We start from the raw sequence: 7720 nt of genomic DNA on the forward strand, positions 1-7720 counted from the left end.
GAGCAGTGGTTCTTAACCTTGTTGGAGGTACTGAACCCCACTAGTTTAATATGCGCATTCACCGAACCCTTCTTAATTGGAAAAATCAAATGTGATTTTTTTTTCAAATTCAAAAACATAGGTATATATTTGACTGGTGCACAAAATTAACCGTGCATCAACATCACTGTGTTCAAAGAACAAAATCATCAAAATATCATTTTCACACAAAAACATAATAATGAATATTTACTGCAAATCAGTGCGACTTCTGCTGTTGCCTTTCAGAGACCAGTCCAGAAATGTGCGGCTTCACCTCGGCAAGTGCCACTCTCATGTCTCATGATGTCTCATGTCATTTTCTCCACAAAGCCTGTTCCTTTTCTTCGTTTTTATGTCCAGCCTCCTCGAAAAGGACTCTCTTGTAGGGAAGTCGAGAGACTTTGCAAGCTCATCTAAGTTGCTTGCTTCAGTTCCGCAGGTACAGAAATGTCTCCGATTCCAGATACATCTTCGATCTTACTTACACAGTCGTCCAGCAGGGGAAAGTTTTGCGAAGTTATCGTTCTCTGTTCGTCGTTTCCATAACGGTAGTTTTTTTTAAAAAGCCTTCAGGTTTTCCTTCGATGATGTTGACTCCACCTTTTGATTGAGATGAGCTAAGAAGATATCAGCCATGTACGCTAAAATGAGAATGAACTCAGAATTTTTGAAGCAATCTGCATGACAATGTTGGTGCTCTTGCAAAAACAGGGCTAATTCCACACGCACGGCAAAAACACGATTCGGCACCTGTCCCCGGGATAACCACCGAACGTTAGAATGGTACAGAAGTACATCGAATTCAGAGCCCATTTCTTCACACAGATCACTGAAGATGCGGAGCCTCAGAGCACTAGTTCGCACATAGTTCACGCATTCCACTACAATTTTTAATACTTCTGCCAGTTTTGGAGGCAAGGTTTTTGTTGCCAACGCATGCCTGTGCAGAATACAATGCGTAACAATGATGTGTGGTGCATCGGCTTTCACTAGCGCACCAAAACCAGACTTTCTTCCCAGCATGACTGGAGCTCCGTCCGAACAAACTGCAGAAACCATATCCCACGAAAGATTGTTGTCTTTGAAGAAGTCATCCACAAGTTTCTTCACATCAGCTGCCTTAGTTGTTGTAAGAGGCTTACAACATAAAAAAATCTTCCTGTATCACGTCGTCTTTCACATAGTGCACGAATACAGCAAACTGGCTTAGATTGGAAACGTCTGTGGTCTCGTCGAGTTGAAGGCTGAATTTTGCGGGGCTTGAAATCAGATCTGCAACTACTTGAGCCAAGATGTCTTTGCTCATGTCCCCTATTCTGTCGCTGATGGTGTCATTTGAAAGAGGAATTTGGGATAACTTAACTTCAGCCTCTTTTCCCAGCATGATATTCGCCATCTTCAACACAGCTGGTTTTATGAGTGTTTCACCAATGGTGTGCGGTTTGCCCTGCTTTGCGATCAGGTAAGCAACTTCGTACGATGCTGTGAGGATCTGTTTGTTGATGGGTACAAAGCCGAGAACAGGCAGAGTAGCCTTTTCATCGAATCTGGCTCTCTTCACCTTGAATTCAGCGAGCGTTGTGTTCTTGTATTTTCCATCTCCATGCAGCTTATGGAAGTGTTCTCTTAGTTTTGCCGGACTAGAATTGCTCAACTGCAAATCATGCAGTTAGGACACTGACTCCCATCACGTTCCGTTATACATGTGAATCCATATTGTACATATTCCTCCGACCACTTTCTTTTTTTGCTCGACATAGTAAGTATGAAGGGATTAAAATATTAAGAAAGAAATCACAAGACGTACCATCACGACAGTCACAAGTCGACGACTGAGCGCACCAAATTCCCTGCAGCACAGATAGGCCAAGCGATGTAGCGTGATCACCTGCAGCCAATGATGGCCAAGCGGGGCGTGTCATCACGAATCATATGAGTCGGATGTGTGTCTTGACCTCCGCCGAACCCCTGGGGTTCAATCGAACCCAGGTTAAGAACCACTGGTTTAGAGCAAATGATGAATGATCCAGGATCTGTAATTAGTAATTGAACCTGGGAACGAGGTTAAGGATTTGATGGAGGAGAACACAACCTAATAACAATATGGAGTCAAAAACAAAGTGCACGACATGACAGATTATTCTGGCTGAGCCCCAAATGGCACCCTATTCCCTATATAGTGCACTACTTTAGACCAGAGCCCTATGGAACCCTATTCCCTATATAGTGCACTACTTTAGACCAGAGCCCTATTGAACCTTACTCCCTATATAGTGCACATCTAGCCCTATGGGCCCTGGTTGAAAGCAGTGCACTACATAGGGATTAGGGTTCCATGTGGGCCTGATTTCAGAATCAGGGTGCGTAGATCTCCCCACTACAGGTCCCTGTTGTTGCTGCCGAGTGGTCACCTGTACATAAACCACAAAGCTAACATTAGCCAATACATATACATCCACCCATTTATATACTGGCTAGGGTTCTCATCAACACCAACGTTGGGCTGCATCCCAATTCACAAACCTTTCCCAGAACTGTGCTGATTCAGTCTGGAGGGGTCATGTTATGCTGGTCAGAACAGTAGTTTATTCAGCCTGGTGGGGTCATGTTATGCTGGTCAGAACAGTAGTGTATTCAGCCTGGAGGGGTCATGTTACCACCATCTAGGCATTTTAAGTTTAATCCAATAGCAAAAATACAAGATACACATTTATTATGTTATTTTTGAAGTACTGAATAGAAAGAATAGATCGTCAATATAATTTATTATATTATCATTTTCCAGAATTTCACTATAACTTGACATACATAAAGTTTTCTATCACGACTCAGGAGGCAGATAGTACAGTTCTCAGATCATTTATTACAAACAGGTGGAGGACAGGCAGGGGTTCGTGATCAGGTCAGAGTCAGGCAGATAGAGAACGGCAGGCAGGCTCGGGGATCAGGGCAGACAGAATAGTCAGAACCGGGAAAACTAGGAAACAGAACTTGAGAAAAAGGGAGATGGGAAAGCAGGCTGGTAAGACCTGACAAGATGAACTGGCAACAGACAAACAGAGAACCCGGGTATAAATACCCAGGGGATAATGGGGAAGATGGGCGACACCTGGAGGGGGGAGGAGACAATCACAAGGAAACAGGTGAAACAGATCAGGGTGTGACAGTTTATCATTTGTATCCAATGGCAGTTTGTGAGCATGTTGAGAAATATGTCAGTCTTTTACATTTTCATTATCCTTAAACAAGCATCAGAAATAAAACAGTTGGCTATAAGTCGTATATAAAAGTTGAGCAACTTGTTATATACGACTTATTAACTTATACAGTATTGCCTGTCTCTTTGCTTAGTGTATCAATGAAATTCCGATAATGGGTGGAATATATTGTTAGAAACAACACAGGTATTTCAGCAGTACATTGTACACAACACTGTCATTCATTATGGCAGCACAGAGAGTGACTCTTTCCACTTTGTCCTATTGAAGCACACTGGCTGATGGAGAATGAGGATCCATATAGATCCTACACATCCATATAGTTTTTATTTTTATTTAACCTTTATTTAACGAGGCAAGTCAGTTAAGAACATTCTTACTTACAATGACGGCGTAGGAACAGTGGGGTTAACTGCCTTGTTCAGGGGCAGAACGACAGATTTTTACCTTGTCAGCTCGGGGATTCGCAACCGTTCGGTTACTGGCCCAACGATCGAACCACTAGTCTACCTGCCCCTCCTACACTCTAACCACTAGTCTACCTGCCCCCCTACACTCTAACCACTAGTCTACCTGCCCCCCCTACACTCTAACCACTAGTCTACCTGCCCCCCCTACACTCTAACCACTAGTCTACCTGCCCCCCCTACACTCTAACCACTAGTCTACCTGCCCCCCCTACACTCTAACCACTAGTCTACCTGCCCCCCCTACACTCTAACCACTAGTCTACCTGCCCCTCCTACACTCTAACCACTAGTCTACCTGCCCCCCCTACACTCTAACCACTAGTCTACCTGCCCCCCCTACACTCTAACCACTAGTCTACCTGCCCCCCCCTACACTCTAACCACTAGTCTACCTGCCCCCCCTACGCTCTAACCACCAGTCTACCTGCCGCCTCTACACTCTAACCACTAGGCTACCTGCTCCCCCTACACTCTAACCACTAGTCTACCTGCCGCCTCTACACTCTAACCACTAGTCTACCTGCCGCCCCACCAGTCTACCTGCCACCTCTACACTCTAACCGCCAGTCTACCTGCCACCCCGCCAGTCTACCTGCCGCCTCTACACTCTAACCACCAGTCTACCTGCCGCCTCTACACCCTAACCACCAGTCTACCTGCCGCCTCTACACCCTAACCACCAGTCTACCTGCCGCCTCTACACCCTAACCACCAGTCTACCTGCCGCCTCTACACCCTAACCACCAGTCTACCTGCCGCCTCTACACCCTAACCACCAGTCTACCTGCCGCCTCTACACCCTAACCACCAGTCTACCTGCCGCCTCTACACCCTAACCACCAGTCTACCTGCCGCCCCCCCAGTCTACCTGCCGCCCCGCCAGTCTACCTGCCGTTGAGCAGTTATCAAACTATATACGTTAACTAGGCACTATGTAATTTAGGTTGAGCAGTTATCAAACTATATACGTTAACTAGGCACTATGTAATTTAGGTTGAGCAGTTATCAAACTATATACGTTAACTAGGCACTATGTAATTTAGGTTGAGCAGTTATCAAACTATATACGTTAACTAGGCACTATGTAATTTAGGTTGAGCAGTTATCAAACTATATACGTTAACTAGGCACTATGTAATTTAGGTTGAGCAGTTATCAAACTATATACGTTAACTAGGCACTATGTAATTTAGGTTGAGCAGTTATCAAACTATATACGTTAACTAGGCACTATGTAATTTAGGTTGAGCAGTTATCAAACTATATACGTTAACTAGGCACTATGTAATTTAGGTTGAGCAGTTATCAAACTATATACGTTAACTAGGCACTATGTAATTTAGGTTGAGCAGTTATCAAACTATATACGTTAACTAGGCACTATGTAATTTAGGTTGAGCAGTTATCAAACTATATACGTTAACTAGGCACTATGTAATTTAGGTTGAGCAGTTATCAAACTATATACGTTAACTAGGCACTATGTAATTTAGGTTGAGCAGTTATCAAACTATATACGTTAACTAGGCACTATGTAATTTAGGTTGAGCAGTTATCAAACTATATACGTTAACTAGGCACTATGTAATTTAGGTTTAATAGCGATCAGTTTTGAGCAGTTTGATTAAAGTAATATTTAATTGTATTGTTAACATGACAAGAAAATCATATCAAAAGTAAAGTGAATATTGCATTTTGAAAAGCAGATAATTAGATCTAATTTGTATCCTAATTGAAAGTGATTTGGTGCAGTGAACAAGTGACTTTGTGAATTTGATTTCTGTGACTCAGTCAATTGAAAATGTGCTTTAGAGTTTTGAAACATGAGCCACTCTGATCTGTTTTGATTTTGTGCTGAACGACATGCTTGTGAAAATTGTACCAAAGTGATTGAAAAAGAAAGCGGTAACTTCCAAGGCTCTGAAATACAGACTGCTTGTTGATTCCCCACTGGGCCAGGTGTGAATGCTCTGAAATACAGACTGCTTGTTGATTCCCCACTGGGCCAGGTGAGAATGCTCTGTGAAGTACAGACTGCTTGTTGATTCCCCACTGGGCCAGGTGAGAATGCTCTGTGAAGTACAGACTGCTTGTTGATTCCCCACTGGGCCAGGTGAGAATGCTCTGGGAACTGCTTGTTGATTCCCCACTGGGCCAGGTGAGAATGCTCTGGGAACTGCTCGTTGATTCTCCACTGGGCCAGGTTGGAATGCTCTGGGAACTGCTCGTTGATTCTCCACTGGGCCAGGTGAGAATGCTCTGGGAAGTAAAGACTGCTTGTTGATTCCCCACTGGGCCAGGTGAGAATGCTCTGGGGGCATAAGCCTAACCCTAACCACCTTGAATACAATGAGGAGCTCATCAACCATCAGAAGACCATTAAGGATGCTAAACATGCTCTGCTCACACAGACTGTGATGGTCTGGGCCTAAACCACATGAAAACAACACTAGACACTATGGAACACAAAGACTTTACTGTCTCATTCTGGAATATTCAAGGTCAGAGGTCATCTGCATTTGGCCTACAGAGCAGGAACCCAGACTTCATCAATGAAATTGGAAATACAGACATTGTCATCCTACAAGAAACATGGTACAGAGGAGATGGAGCCACTGGTTGCCCTCTAGGTTACAGAGAGCTGGTAGTCCCATCCACCACACTACCAGGTGGGTGGTATAGAGGAGATGGACCCACTGGTTGCCCTCTAGGTTACAGAGAGCTGGTAGTCCCATCCACCACACTACCAGGTGGGTGGTATAGAGGAGACGGACCAACTGGTTGCCCTCTAGGTTACAGAGAACTGGTAGTCCCATCCACCACACTACCAGGTGGGTGGTATAGAGGAGATGGACCCACTGGTTGCCCTCTAGGTTACAGAGAGCTGGTAGTCCCATCCACCACACTACCAGGTGGGTGGTATAGAGGAGATGGACCCACTGGTTGCCCTCTAGGTTACAGAGAGCTGGTAGTTCCATCCACCACACTACCAGGTGGGTGGTATATAGGAGATGGACCCACTGGTTGCCCTCTAGGTTACAGAGAGCTGGTAGTCCCATCCACCAAACTACCAGGTGTGAAACAGGGAAGGGACTCTGTAAACTGTTACATTGGTACTATGACCACATAACCAACAAAAACTTATGCAGCTTTCGCATGCTGGGTATGTACATAGTCAATGGTAGGCTTCGAGGGGACTCCTATGGTAGTTACACCTATAGCTCATCTCTAGGCAGTAGTACTGTAGACTACTTTATCACTGACCTCAACCCAAAGTCTCTCAGAGCGTTCACAGTCAGCCCACCGACACCCCTATCAGATCACAGTCAGCCCAACGACACCCCAATCAGATCACAGTCAGCCCACTGACACCCCTATCAGATCACAGTCAGACCACCGACACCGCTATCAGATCACAGTCAGCCCACTGACACCCCACCCCACTGACTCCCCTATCAGACCACAGTCAGCCCACCGACACCCCTATCAGACCAGTCAGCCCATCGACACCCCTATCAGATCAGTCAGCCCACCGACACCCCTATCAGATCACAGTCAGCCCAACGACACCCCAATCAGATCAGTCAGCCCACCCCTATCAGACCACAGTCAGCCCATTGACACCCCTATCAGATCACAGTCAGCCCACCGACACCGCTATCAGATCACAGTCAGCCCATCGACACCCCTATCAGATCACAGTCAGCCCAACGACACCCCAATCAGATCAGTCAGCCCACCCCTATCAGACCACAGTCAGCCCATTGACACCCCTATCAGGTCACAGTCAGCCCACCGACACCACTATCAGATCACAGTCAGCCCACTGACACCCCACCCCACTGACTCCCCTATCAGACCACAGTCAGCCCACTGACACCCCTATCAGACCACAGTCAGCCCACCGACACCCCTATCAGATCAGTCAGCCCACTGACACCCCTATCAGACCACAGTCAGCCCACTGACACCCCACCCCACTGACTCCCCTATCAGACCACAGTCAGCCCA

The sequence above is a fragment of the Oncorhynchus kisutch genome, linkage group LG30 (assembly GCF_002021735.2).
Source record: "Oncorhynchus kisutch isolate 150728-3 linkage group LG30, Okis_V2, whole genome shotgun sequence".
Taxonomy (NCBI): domain Eukaryota; kingdom Metazoa; phylum Chordata; class Actinopteri; order Salmoniformes; family Salmonidae; genus Oncorhynchus; species Oncorhynchus kisutch.